Source organism: Pteropus vampyrus, unplaced genomic scaffold, assembly GCF_000151845.1.
Source record: "Pteropus vampyrus isolate Shadow unplaced genomic scaffold, Pvam_2.0 Scaffold330, whole genome shotgun sequence".
NCBI lineage: Eukaryota > Metazoa > Chordata > Mammalia > Chiroptera > Pteropodidae > Pteropus > Pteropus vampyrus.
In genome coordinates this window covers 643,597-656,865 of record NW_011889111.1, presented here as the reverse complement: position 1 = coordinate 656,865, position 13,269 = coordinate 643,597, and the positions used below count along the sequence as shown (strand labels likewise).

The window sequence follows — 13,269 nt, the reverse complement described above, 5'->3', positions numbered from 1 at the left end:
GTAGGACCAATGAGATATTGTCTGTAATGGTAACAAAATTTTAACTGCTGATATCTTTTGATCCTCTTGCTAGCAACAGTCTGTTGCTAGGAATCTATCTTGAATAAATAATGATAAAGGCAGAAAGTTCTGTGTACAGAGATGTTCACAGCAATGTTATTTATATATGTAAAAATTAAAATATTTTCTGTTTCTGGCAACAGGAACATTAAATAAACATGATAAATTCACTCAGAAGGCAAAACACAGATATGCAGTAGGACTTCATTGCTATATATAAAAAAATACCCAGAACTTAGTTTGCAAAAGAATACATCAAAATGCAAAATGTTATCTATCATTAAAATAAAATTTTTTAGAAGTCATCATTTGTGTTAGGGTGGTTTGGGCTATGTTTTTGCTGTTCAGTATATTGAATCTACATTTTCTTTTTAAAATTACACATTTTCTAAAAGTATATACTACTTGTATTGATTTAATATTATTTGGTGTTTTTATTTAATGAAAATCTCAACCGCATGTTGTATAAGACAGTTTTAACCTTTAGGGTTTTTTTATTATCACATGCTACAGGCATTTTAGTGATTTTAAAAGCCCGTAAATAGAAAAATGTTTATCGGAAGGTTTAATATGTCTATTCCTTCCCAAGATTTTTAGTCGACCCCAAACTAATTCTTTCAGAAACTCAGAAGATAAGATAACATTTCAGTCTGAAAGTACCCTTGCAAATTGATTAGTTCAAGTCCCTTTTTAGTTCCGAGCATTTGTCTCTCCTCGGTGATGGGGTAGCAAGGCAGATCATCACTGGGCAGTGTTGCCTGCCTAGTCCTGACCGCGCGTGGACTCAGGGACTCAGCGCGTGGACTCAGGGACTCCTCCCACAGGTTCTCGCCTGTGCCACTGTCGGTGTCACCTTCCCTGTCTCTCTCTCCGTTACAGTTCACAAAAACAGCAGCCAGGGATCTGAGCCAGGCCTATTGTCACACCTCCTCGTAAGTACATTCGTCTCCCTGTGTGGTCTGGAAATTCCAAACCCAAGAGCCATCAAAACAGAGAAGGGCATGAGGTATGCTCAGAATCTAGGTTGCTAACTACCTGTCCTGGGCTCAGGGAACCAGAGTGTTATGAATTATCAGCGTGTTGGGGGAACCAGAGTGTTATGAATTATCAGCGTGTTGGCAACATCCGTGTCCAAATGCAGGTATAGAAACACATTCCGGCGTGAGAGAAAATCTATCTTTTACTCACACTCTGTTATTCACACTGCCATTGCTTCCCATAGTGTCTGGATTAGCTAAACAGTGGTATTTTTCACGTACACCAGTTCAGTGTGTTGGCGTCAGCGTGGTGTTAGGATCTGGAGTCACGTGGTGGACTCTGCTTTCTCGCCCTTGGTTCAGGGATCTCTGGCAGGTCGTTGAAATCCTCCAAAGCTTGGTTTGCCGGGTTGTACATGAATAAAATGACAACATTTACAGGAGGAGAGATCAGGCCTTTGGGCGGATCGCTGTAATTTGCCTCATGGACAGCGTGATAAAACATCTCTACCTCTGGTCTAGAAACTGCACACAGGCCGCCATCCTCCCCGCCTGCATTGCAAAAGAGACACCTGCCTCATGAGTAAGGTAAAAGTTTACAAACTGGTTTTGCCAGGAGAGTGCTTGAGGACAGAAAGTACGCGGGGACACTGTGTGCTGTTGTGGCTGTGGACATGCAAAGTCAGAAGCTCCTCCGAACGTGGTGGCCAGGGCACCGGCTGCCTCGAGGCCGGCGGAGAGGGGCGTGGCGCGGCCCATGACTTCACATGCACTGTTGCCTTTAAGTCTGCGAGGGCAGGTCGCCGCCCCGTGGTGGGTAGCAGTGTGGACATTGGGCCTCGGGTCCAAACTGTGATAGCTTGTGCCTTTTTAATGGGGACTGTCACTATACAAACTTCCAGACTAAATGTCTTTCCATTTTAACTTGACGGGAATACAAGCTTCTCCCAGATGCTCCACTGTGGAATGAGAAGAGCAGCCTGAGCAGCTGCAGCTGAATAAACTGTGCACCTGGGTCAGAATGAGTGTCAAAAACTTCTGTCTCTCCGTTATTAGATGAGCCATGTGAAGCCATACCTTACCCAAGTCAAACCATTCCCAGTAGAAAATATTTTACAAGGAGAATATTGACTATTTGGTTTTACAGAATAGTTTTAAAATCTTAGGTGTTTATTAACACTGGTTTCTGAGTTCCCATGAATCTTCTTTTATTTCAAGGGTTTCATGACACCCTCTCCCCTGCAAAAAGAAGAAAAGGAAAAAAAGGCCAGGAAGGCGGCCCCATGGGCTAGTGGGCCCCGTCTGACTCCGGGGCCGACCTTCCGAGTCAGCGGAACCAAGGCCAGCTCACTGGACATGACGCTGCCCGCTTGGGCCACCTGAGCGCGGCCTGCCCCGCGTCCGGTTAGACCAGCGACTAAGCAGCAAGTGGGCGTTCCATTCCGGGGTGGGCCGGGTGACCTCGCGCTCCTTCCCCAGCTGTGGGACAGTCACTTTCAGCTCAGCTACTGGGAAACAAGGAAGTTTCTGCTCTGTGAAAACTGTAGCTCAGGATTTTTTTTGGGGGGTGGGGGAGCATTTTGGCAGGACTTTTATTTATTTTTTTAAATTTTTTATGCCTACAGCACCCGGTCTTCCCAGGCGGTCTCCCATCCAAGTACTAACCAGGCCCGACCCTGCTTAGCTTCCAGATCAGACGGGATCGGGCTCGTTCATGGTGGCAAGGCCGTAGACCTTGGCAGGACTTTTGTTGATTGAGAAAAAACGAAAAAATTTTCACAATGTGCTTTATTTGAAATATTAGGTATTTCTGTATATTCAAAAAAAATATTTTTATTAAACGTTTATGCTTTGTTAAGTACCAGAGATATGAAAATCAGTATTTTGCTTTCCTCATGGAATGCACAGGTCGGTGCGTGGACATGTGCGGATGGCGGGTACGTGGCCATCGCAGCCTCTGACCCCGCAGGGACCTGGGCTGCCTCTGTCGTCCCTGCCAGTGCGGACACCGCCAGTCCCGTCTACCTTAAAATGTTACTGAGGAGGTGAAAATACACGTCTGCAAGTGTTTTAAACACGTCTCTTGCTAATATGGCCCAGCATGTGATCTGCCTGAATTGTGTCCCTAGGGTTAGAGTAGGGGGCGCTCGCTAAAGGGAGGGGTCCAGGCTCCACCCCACACCTGCCCTGTAGAGTGTCAGGGAGCGGAGCCGGAGCTGCGCTTGGTAACGGGATGATTCTCAGCACGTCGATTCGAAAGCTTTGTTTTATTCGGGTGTTTCACACGGTTATCATCAGGCCGCTTGGGACCCGTAACCTGCCTAGGTCCTCGGCATATGGGGGAGACAGGGCCCCCTCCAGTTACCTCTAAATCTTGTTCCCTTTTTACCACTTCACGTTGTTTCTTACACGGAAGGATGAAGTGGATGGAAAGTACTATTTTTGTCGGCAGGAGACATTGACTCTTGTGAGAAACGTCACGTGAGTGACAGACTGCCCCGAGCCGGGCAGGGCAGACCGTGGGGGGTGGCCCCTCGACTCCTACCTGCTCCTCCAGTCTCCCTCCAGAGGAGCCCCCCGCCCCCCCACAACTAAACAGACGTTTCGACGGTGGAGGACTTGCACGTGACTGACTTTTCTGAGAGTTCGCTTCCATAGCTGAGCTCTCGGGCCATCACGGTTCCCACACTGTGTCCCTCAGCGCCCTCAGACTCACGGGGCTCCATGGGACATTTAAAGTTCCAAGGCAGTGTCGTCTGTGCAAAGCCCTAGCTCGAGGTGGCTCACGGTTCGACTTAGAATGTGCTGCATCCCTTTCTGTTATATGACATCTTTATGAGACCATCGGAGCTGCCGCTGTGATGAGAAGCAGTTACCGCCACGTGTAACCAGGAAACGCAGGCGGCGTCCAGCCTGGTCCACGGTCTGAGAGGCTGCCCAGTGCCCAGCCAGCTCGCACGTCCCTGCCGTCAGTGACAGCGGTCCTTTCTGGGCAGAGTAATAGTTCTTCTAATTGATGGGCATTGTTCTTCCAAACAGCGACTATGTTAAGAGGACACACACATCGATCGCATTGCTCGGACTCGACTTAACCTAACCCCGAGGCGTTCCTCTGGCCTGGGGCACTGTGGGAAACCCCGAGAAACGGTGCGACGGAGCCGCGGAGTCTGGGAACTTCTACATTGGTTGACGGGAGAAAACAATCTGATTGGAACTTTAAACCCAGTTAAACACGTGTGTTCATGGAGAAGCCGCTCATGTCCTCAGCGTCGGAAGGCAGCGGTGGCTACGCTGAGGGCCCAGACGTCCTGGGCCTTCCCGGACACGACGGGTCAGGACTGGCGGGGCCCGGCGGCGGCCTGCGCACGGCTGTCCTTCCTGACGTGGGACCGTCTTCACGACATCCCTGCATCCGCCCCACGCCATTCTGACCTCTTGGACTCGCCCTTCCCGGGACTGCGAGCCTTGGAGGGACAGGGACGTGGAGAGGGAAAGGCCGCCCACCTCCCCGCTTGCCACTGGCTTGCACCTATCACTCAACACAGAGATTATTCAGCACATTATTATTATTGCATTTCTGCCTCTTCTGGGACTTTCACTTCATTATTTTTCAAGAAACAAAAGTAAAAACCAGGAAAGACTTGGTTTCATTTGTACAGTCTGCTTTTGCTTGGTGACAGGCGGCCGCGTGTAGGACATGGGGCGACAGGCTGCCTTCCTGGCCTCTCGTCTTGTGAGACGGGCATAATGCCTGCTGCAGAGAGTTGCCGACAGGACCTGCTGTGCATGAGGCAGGTGGCACGGGGCTGGGCACATCTGAAATGTCCGGGAAGCACGGCTCTCCCGCCTCGGGCCTCCTGCTACGCCCACCCTGCAGACGCCGTCATTCTCCTGCGGTCGCAGTTTCAGTCCGTCACAGTCAGCCGCAGTTTGAACATACCAAATGGAAAGTCCCGAAAATAAACAATTCTTAAGTTTTAAATTCCAAGCCGCTCTGAGTAGTGTGATGAATCCTGCTCCATCTTACCCAGGACGTGACTCACCCCTCTGCCCAGCGTCTCCACGCAGTGTGCACGGCCCGCCCCGGTCTCGGAGCGGCCATCTCGGTGACCAGAGGGACTGTCTCGCTGTCACAGTACTGTGGTCGTCACCCTTATTGTGTTTCATGTCAGCCCCAAAGCCAGTCACGTAGCTGTAATTACAGTGTATTGTTATAACTGTTCTGTTGCTATCGTGCTAACCTCTTGCTGTGCCTTATAGATCGAATTGCATCGCAGGTGTGTATTTGTAGGGAAAACATGGTGGATCTGGGGTCCGGTGCCACCCGCGGTTTCAGGCACCCCCTGGGGGTCTTGGAACGTGTTCCCGCCGATGAGGGGGCAGCTGCATCTGCATTTATAACACCAGGAAGCGGAGCCCATGTAACGTCTCCGGCTTGGAGACGGCTGTTCTGTCTCTTCCGCCTTCTCGGATGAACTGTTTTGTCTACGAGTTGCTTGGCTTCTTCCCGCTGCATCGGGAGGGGCTCCGATGATGGCACTTGACCCTGTTCCGTGGGAGGGGGCCACACGCTTGCCCTGGTTCTCTCGGCGCCCACACTGCCGTGCGTGCTGCGGAGGACCCATTTGCTCTGCGCTCTCTTGACAGCTCTGAGCTGTTCTGTCTTTGCTCATACTCAGAGTCACCTCGTCTCTCCTCTCGTTTTTCTCTATCCAAAATTTACACCTCCCTTTAACTGTGCCGCGGTGGCGGTGGCGGTGGCGGTGGCGGTGGCGGTGGCGGTATAGTGGTGAGCATAGCTGCCTCCCTCGAATTGTGCCTTTTCCGATCATCCCATCTTTCAGGGGTTCTCCCCAGCCTGCACCCCCTCTGCAGCTGTAGTCTGGACGCTCACTTAGCACGTGGAACATCCTGTCACCTGAGGCACATTTTTAGTTCCAGTTCTGTGATGATCTGCAGGTTGGTCTCTGTGAGACTTGGCTGTGCAAATCCAGGACTACTCCCCCCCCCAACCCCGTCCTCGGCACTGGGCCTTGCAGTAGTAAATTCTTAACAAATTCTTGCTGAATACTTTGGATCAATTGCAAAAGATTCAGTATGTGACATACTTGGATAAGCACAGATAAAGGGAAAAAGATAAAATGTCAGCTAGTGTCCTAAACGAATTCTGTTCATCTGTCAGATGGGAAAAGTTTCCCCCAGAACTGATTTCGTTAGAGTGTGTCTTGCTAAAACGAAGTGAAAGCCTTTCTTCTGCATCTTCGGCTTGTGTTGGTCTGAAGGAGATGAGAGATGGTTGGCCCCTGGGTGAAATGCCGCGACACAATCAAGTCGACGGTCAGCAAAACAGAGGCTGATGTGCAGCACGCCCAGTGCTTAGAGTGAGTCGGGCAGAGCTTCGTGCCCTGCAGCCATGTCAATTCACGTGACCCACATGCTGGCCATGCGACACAGGTGTATTCTCATTCCTGTTTCGTAGATGGGGTCACCGAGCCAGTGTTTCGGAGACCTGCCTCCAGTCTAGAGCGGACGTGTTAGGCCGAATAACAGCCTCCCGAAGACGTCCATGTCCTCATCCCCAGACCCTGCGACTGTCACATTGTCGAAGGGGCTTTACAGGTGCGATTAAGTTTAGGATCTTGAGATGGGGAGATTATCCTGGACATCCAGGTTCTTAAAAGAGGGAGGCAGGAGTGTCCGAGGCAGAAGAAGGAAGTGGCAGCAGGGAGCGGGAGCCGGAGCTGGCGCGGTGCGTCCCGGAGCGGGAGGACAGGCCAGGGGCCGAGGCCGTGGGCCTCTGCGAGCTGGAATGCGGAGGACCTGGCCGTGCCCCGCAGCCCCCTGAGGAACATGCCCTGCCCGCCGGGACCATCTCCCCCAAGCCTCGTCCCAGACTTCCGGCCCCCAGGGCTGTCCGAAGAAGTGTGTCGTTTGAAGACACTGAGCACAGGACGGATGCAGCGTGTGCATCTGTTCCCGAGGAGCTGGGTCTGCAGGGGAAGCGGGTGAAGCTGGGGAGACAAACTGTTCTGGGCGCTGCGGGGGGAAGGGCGCAGGGAGGAGGGCGAGCTCAGGGCGCGGCCCACGGAAGTGCCGTGCGGCCCTCTCAGGCCTCGTCCCCACCGTGAGGCTCGGTGTGGGCGGCCACCCCAGCCGTCTGCGCCTGGCCTTGTCGCCTGTGAACAAGGATGGCGTGCCACGCCTGCTGCGGGACGGAGGGCGGCGGCCGAGGTCTGTCGCCCTGTCCTTTCCCAGGGCCCCGTGCCCTTTCCTTTGTGCCTCGGGGTCCTGCGTCCCCACCCGCAGGCGCACGCTCTCTCCTGTCCCAGCGCATTGCAGGGTCGTCCTGCGCTGGGTCAGAGCACCCGGACGCGTGGGTGACCGTCCCCAGTGACCTGGGGCTCTTACTTTTGTTATGGCTCGTCCCTTTGCTAGAAGTCAGGCTTGTGAGAGAATATGTGTGATGTTACTATCCTTTTTACTCTTATTTACAAGGCTCATTCAATTCTGTTATTTCTATGAGGCCTTGAATTTTATTTTTGTTCAAAACCCGGTAAATGTTTACTGTCTTCTAAAACTTCCATCTGTTGTTTTTTTAACAGCTTGAGTCCCAGTTCAGTCCCTTTGGCCGTAAGTGGCGGTTCGAAGATGGAGGTCTCCCTTGTTTTAAGGAACGCGAGCGTCACCAGAGGTGAGCTCGTGGGCCACTCGCCGTGCTGGCGGCACAGGGGTAAAGAGGGTGGCGCGGGGGCCGAGGTCCGGGCCTCGTTGCCGGTCGCTGCGCTCACGCCCTGGGAGACGCCTCTGAGACACTGGGCTGGCACATCTCAGGCCTCGCGTTCCAGTCTGCTCTATCTTGGACCTTGGCAAAGAGCGAGCCCCTTCAGGAGTTTTCAGGGAAGTGTGTGTGTCATCTTGACAGTGGCGCCACAGACACAAAGGCGTTTTTGTTTGCTCCAAACACCGTGAAGAGCGTGAGAGCTAATGCTTTCAGTCGCGCTCATTCTCCAGGAAAAATAACGGTGCCGGCCTGTTCGGAAGCCGCTTTCACACAGCACAGTGGGCTGCAGGCCGCCCTCGCGGTGCCGTGACGCCCGCGTGCTGTGACGTGCGGGCTCTGAGAACGAGCAGTGCGTGCGGGCCCCTCTGGTGGCGATGATGCAGATGCATCCAAGGACTGTGGCACTCGCAGTTCAGCTCAGTTGCTTGTAATTTCATTAACTTACTTCCATTCTACTTAATTTTATATAACAGGTATTTCTCGAGTCAGGAAACGTTTAGTAAAACTATAACTTGAAAAGATTATTTACTAAAAGATTATATATTAAAAATGGAAATTCTAATAACCGAAAATGCCTCATGCGATCATAGCCTAGTGTGAAGAAGTTTGTTTGTATAAGGCAGCCCCTCTCCGCAACGCGCACAGACGCTCACACGTGCCAGCTCTGTTCCTAGGTGCTGGCCTGACCCCCGACCTGTCCGCCTTTGTGATGTGTGTTTAGTTGTCCCAAGAGATAACATGGACCTGGCTGGGAGTTTTGGTTTCAGAACAACTCATCTGACCTATCGGCTGTCTCACGCTTTGTATCTATAATTAAATATAAGAAAATCACAAGCCACAATAGGTACCGGAACAGAAGCATCTCGGACACTCACTGTTTCCATAGCATGTGGCTGAAATCTCTCCACAGTCTTCCTGGGACCCGCTCGTACAAACGTAGCACCCCGATACTGTGAATGTATGTTCTTCACTGTTGCTAAACTGGTTGGTTCTCTGTCAGACACACCCTTATTTCTCCTTCCCTCCCTCCGTCCCTCCCACCCTCCCTCCCTCCTTTGGTCCCTCCCGCCTTCCCTCCCTCCCCCTCTCCTTCCCAGACTGGCGTGCACCCGTGCCCTTCTTGTCAGCACCCTTGAGGATCAGCTCGGACCCCACTCCCTCAGCAGACGTTTAGCTCAGGAAGCCTCGCAGCATGTGGAGCATGTGCCACACGCATCCCTCACTGCGCAACTTCAACACATGCTGACGGGGTCGGGGCGCCTCAGGTGGACCACCGTGGGCTCACCCGAGCGGGGCAGAAGTACTCCCTCTCCCCCTTGGGGTGCCCCTGTGTTCAGGGTAGGGTGCTGTTCACTGGAGGTTACCTGGCCACTGTCAAAATATTCCCCCAGTCTCCGATTTTGCCGAAATGAGTAGGTTCTGATACTTCTAAGAATGTGACACCATAAAAGTTATTTTTAGATTTTCTTATGTTTAGGAAAATTGAGCATTTAAAATTAAGATTGGTAAAAATTGCCAATTTTTATACTGAGGACACAAAAAATAATTTATCTTGAAATTTCACATAATTTATATCTTAGTTTTTTAAACACTTGCACATCTGTCATCTTATTTCATCCTTCGTACAAATTCACAAGCATTATTTCTCAAGTGGGCATTATGGGGCCAGGAGTGAGTCTCAGAGAAGCGTCCTCAGCTTCTCTTTTCCGTAGGTACCAGGGAGCCACGAATGGGGGCCTTCCTGGTGTCCTTGTGATTTGTCCCTCACTTGGGATGGCCCGAGGAAGGTCTTACTGCAGACACCGCGCTGGGTTAGATGTCTCTGCCCCTTCCTGTGCCACAGCTGTCGTCAAAGATGCGACTGTGGCGGGGGAAGGACACGAGGGAAGGGAGCCAGGGCCAGGTGGGGAGGCTTACGCCGGGAAGGGCGCGCGGGCAGGCCGTGCGGCGGGGCAGAGGGACGTGCCGTCGCGGGCTCACTGCCAGGAAAGAAGGGGAAAGAAGGTTCCCCTGCGCGTGTGGGATGCGTTCCAGGGGGCGCAGGGCCATCAGCAAGGGGAGGGGAAGCGGTCCCCACTAGGGTCAGGAATTCATGAGTCCCTGCAGATGCGCACCACGCAGCAATACGCCGCTCTGGGAGCCAGTGCTAAGGGGTAGCCCGCCTCGTCCCCTGAGAACTGGGGAGCAAGCTCCTCCCATTTCGCCTCTCATGTACTTTCGGACAAGGCCTTGCGTTAAATGTAATTGAGCTACTAAATTTAATTACCACTCTCGGATACTTACTGAGAGCCTGTCATTAATACCCCCTGGACAGTGGAGAAAGACTGACCGCAGTACAGGAAAATGATGCCTGCCCTGGAGAAGTTCACAGCCTGTAGGAAGCAATGATTCAATTGCAGGTGCCTCTAAAGATGGTACAGACTTCTGTCGGCCACTGGTAGGATATCATTTGTTTTCAGGGCATTGTGTCAAGAAACCATTTATTTAATGGATTGCTGAACACCAGAGAGACAGGCCGGTCACCGGTATTCCCCGATGCTAGTCTGATGACTTCGAGAAAGGAAATGACATGACTGAGGCATGACTTGTGCTTCGTGAGTTCACGCTGACTTGGAGTGATCACTGCTTCCCTTTTCCCGTCTTAAAGATCTGGAGAATCTTACACACCTTCCTAAATGTTCGGTTGCCATCTGTATTTCATTTTTAGTAGGTTCAGAACTTCCTAGAATCTCTCTGAAGATATTAAATACATTTTAATCCCGCGTTTTATTTCGTGTCGTGTTTTGTATTTTCTCGGAGGAGTTCTGCTTATGGAGTTTAGTGGTTTTCTTCCAGCTTCTTGGCCGTTTGGTCACGTTTGTAGGTGAGACCCGCCCCTGAGCAGCGCTGGTGGCCAAGACAGTAAGACATCTTATTTGCCTGGCTAGAAGCACAGGTGTGGGTCAGATCAGCGCTGCCTCCAGGACGTGTGTGTGGCAGAGGGCAGGCGTGCTTTCCCGTAACCTGGGAGCATGGCTGTCCGCAGGACGTGCAGCTGTCCTCTGCCTGCGACGAGGCCCCGGTTCTCTGCACCTGCCGTCCGTTTTGGAGTCTCGTGTGAAAACACCCTGTCCACAGTGTGAGCACGTCGCCATCAGCGTCAGGGGGCACAGGACAGGTGCTGCCTCTGTGAGCAGCCTGGCGCTGTCCAGCGCTCGCTCCTCCCCGCCGGCCTCTGCGTATTCTGTAGAATTCTGCTGGGAAAACGCATTTTCCAAGTCCTCTTTCCTGGCTCTGGGCATGGGGGCAGCTTAGCTCTGTCCCCCGTCAGCACCGGTCCCCCCAGAAGCTCCTCGCTGCTCCAAGGGACCTTTAGCAACAAACCCCTTCTGAATTTTCTAAAACGTATTTAGATGCATTGACGTTTCTGTGGGACTTGGGAGGATGTAAATGCATGTATTCGTCCCGCCAGCTCTGGCGAGAAGCCACCCACCCTTCTTGGGTCCCTGGCGATTAGCGTTCCACGGGGGGCCACAGCCACCATGCGGCATGTGGCCTTCAGAAGGGAGTCTCTGGTCTGGCCCTGAGCTGGCGCGGCCTGTCGTCTCTCATACCCGTCATTCCCTGCGGTTCCCCCAGGGTGACGGGCGGCAGCCCTCTGCCCACGCGCGCGCCCCGCACGGCATCGCACTCGCACGCCGGGCATGGTAAGCGGCCTTGGCCTCCCTCGCCTGCCACGGGGACTCCGTTTCCTTCAGTGTGCTTGTGCCGCCCTCTCAAGTGGGAGAGAAGGAAGTCAGGAAGCTGTGACGTTGGCTAAGCGTTCGCCAAGGACGGGGAGACGCTCTTGTCTTTCTTACCTCCAGCCTTCCATTCTTTTCCCCGGGCTAAACTAATTTCCAGCCTCTGCGTTCCTGGCACTATTCATCGAGGTCCAGCCTCGACTCCAAGTTCGTGATTTCGTCCCTCGGCGCCGTTCCTTCCCCATCCGCCGGACGTCTGCGTGTTGAAATAGCTCGCTGCACCGCGTTAGTGAGAGCCGGGTCAGGGAGTAAGTGCTCATTGCTGGCGCGACACCCAGTGTGGCCAGTGTGGCCAGCAGACTCCGGACAGTGCCCTGAGGCAGCTCAGTGCAGCAGCTCTCCGCTGGGGCGCACTCCCGCGTCACTGTCACCAGAGGTCCCTGTGACAACTGTGCTATCTCTCCCCAGGCTCTTTCTGGAGCCGTCCTCCTCCCTCGGCTTCCTCATTGCTGTGCTCCCGACGCCCGCGCCCCTTCTGGCCCCCGTCTCCCCTGCTCCGGCGTCTCCTGTCCTTCCGATAAAGGCTGTACTCTTTGCGACATCCAAGTAGCTACTTTTATGGAACTTAATGCTGAAATTGGAAAGGAAAGGAAGCGACCAAGTCCCAGCGGGCCAAACTGCAGGGTACTCCACGCTCCCGAGGGAGTGGCAGGCGTGACGGGCCCTTACTGACCTGCTTCCGACTGCGTTGTAAAGCGTTTCGTTGCCGTTAAATCAGTGAATGCAGTTCACAATACCAACGATGGTTCGATGGTTCGTAAGTCACGGCAGGGCTCCGGGGGACGTGCCGAGGTCTGCCTGGGCGCCCTGCTGTGGGTGGCAGGTCTACTGTCTGTGTATGTTTCACCTCTTCTGATCACGCCAAATGGATTTCATAGGGTGCCTTCCATGGCACTCAGCGAGGCTGGTTAACGTCCTAGTGTGCGTCGGCGTGGGAGATGGGGCTGGTCGGGCCGGCAGTGGTTGTAGCTACAGTCTGTTTTCAAATCTTGACCAGTTCTTAAAAAAAGTTATTAGAACACATCTGTATAACTGTAACTGAATGTGTTTTTATCAGTAAAAATTACAATTTTTTTCTTAGGATGACTGTAATCCCTATTCATTTATTTAATTTGGAAAATACAGACAAGGAAATGGAAGAAACAACACCTTTAATCCCATTACCCAGAGGCAGCCTTTGTATGTCTTTTCCTCCATTTTCTACCAAACAGCATCATATCAAGCATCCCATCTGTAACTCGTTTCTTCCACATAACAATAGTTAACATCTTTTGATATCAGTATTTATCTAAAACATGAAAAGGTGGTGATCCTCAAACTCTAGCTTTCATTACCATGAAACTAATGAAACTTAACCTTTAAGGCCACTCACGCACCCTGGAACAGGCTGCACATGTGTTCTCATAGTCATATGTTTTTGTAAAATTTGCAGAAGTAAGATACTTTAATTTTTTTTCCCTAAAGAGAGCCCTTCCAAATTTTATAAGCTTTAAGTCACACGAAGTCTGGATTATTCCCTGATGGCGAGTCCTTTGCTTTCCCGTTTCCATTCATTAACAGACTTTTGAATATGTCGTATGGGCTGCGAGGTTCTGGGCCCCCGGGCGTGTCAGTGAGCAGGACTGCAGGGGAGTCGAGCCTTCTTGGGGCTTTGGCTGCGGCGGGGGAG

The 13,269-nt window shown here is 52.3% G+C and overlaps 1 pseudogene; it reads right to left on the bottom strand.

The window, feature by feature from the left end:
* Positions 1–2,653: 2,653 nt before the first annotated feature.
* On the bottom strand, positions 2,654–2,771 carry LOC111730717 (annotated as a pseudogene).
* Between the last annotated feature and the right edge of the window lie 10,498 nt (positions 2,772–13,269).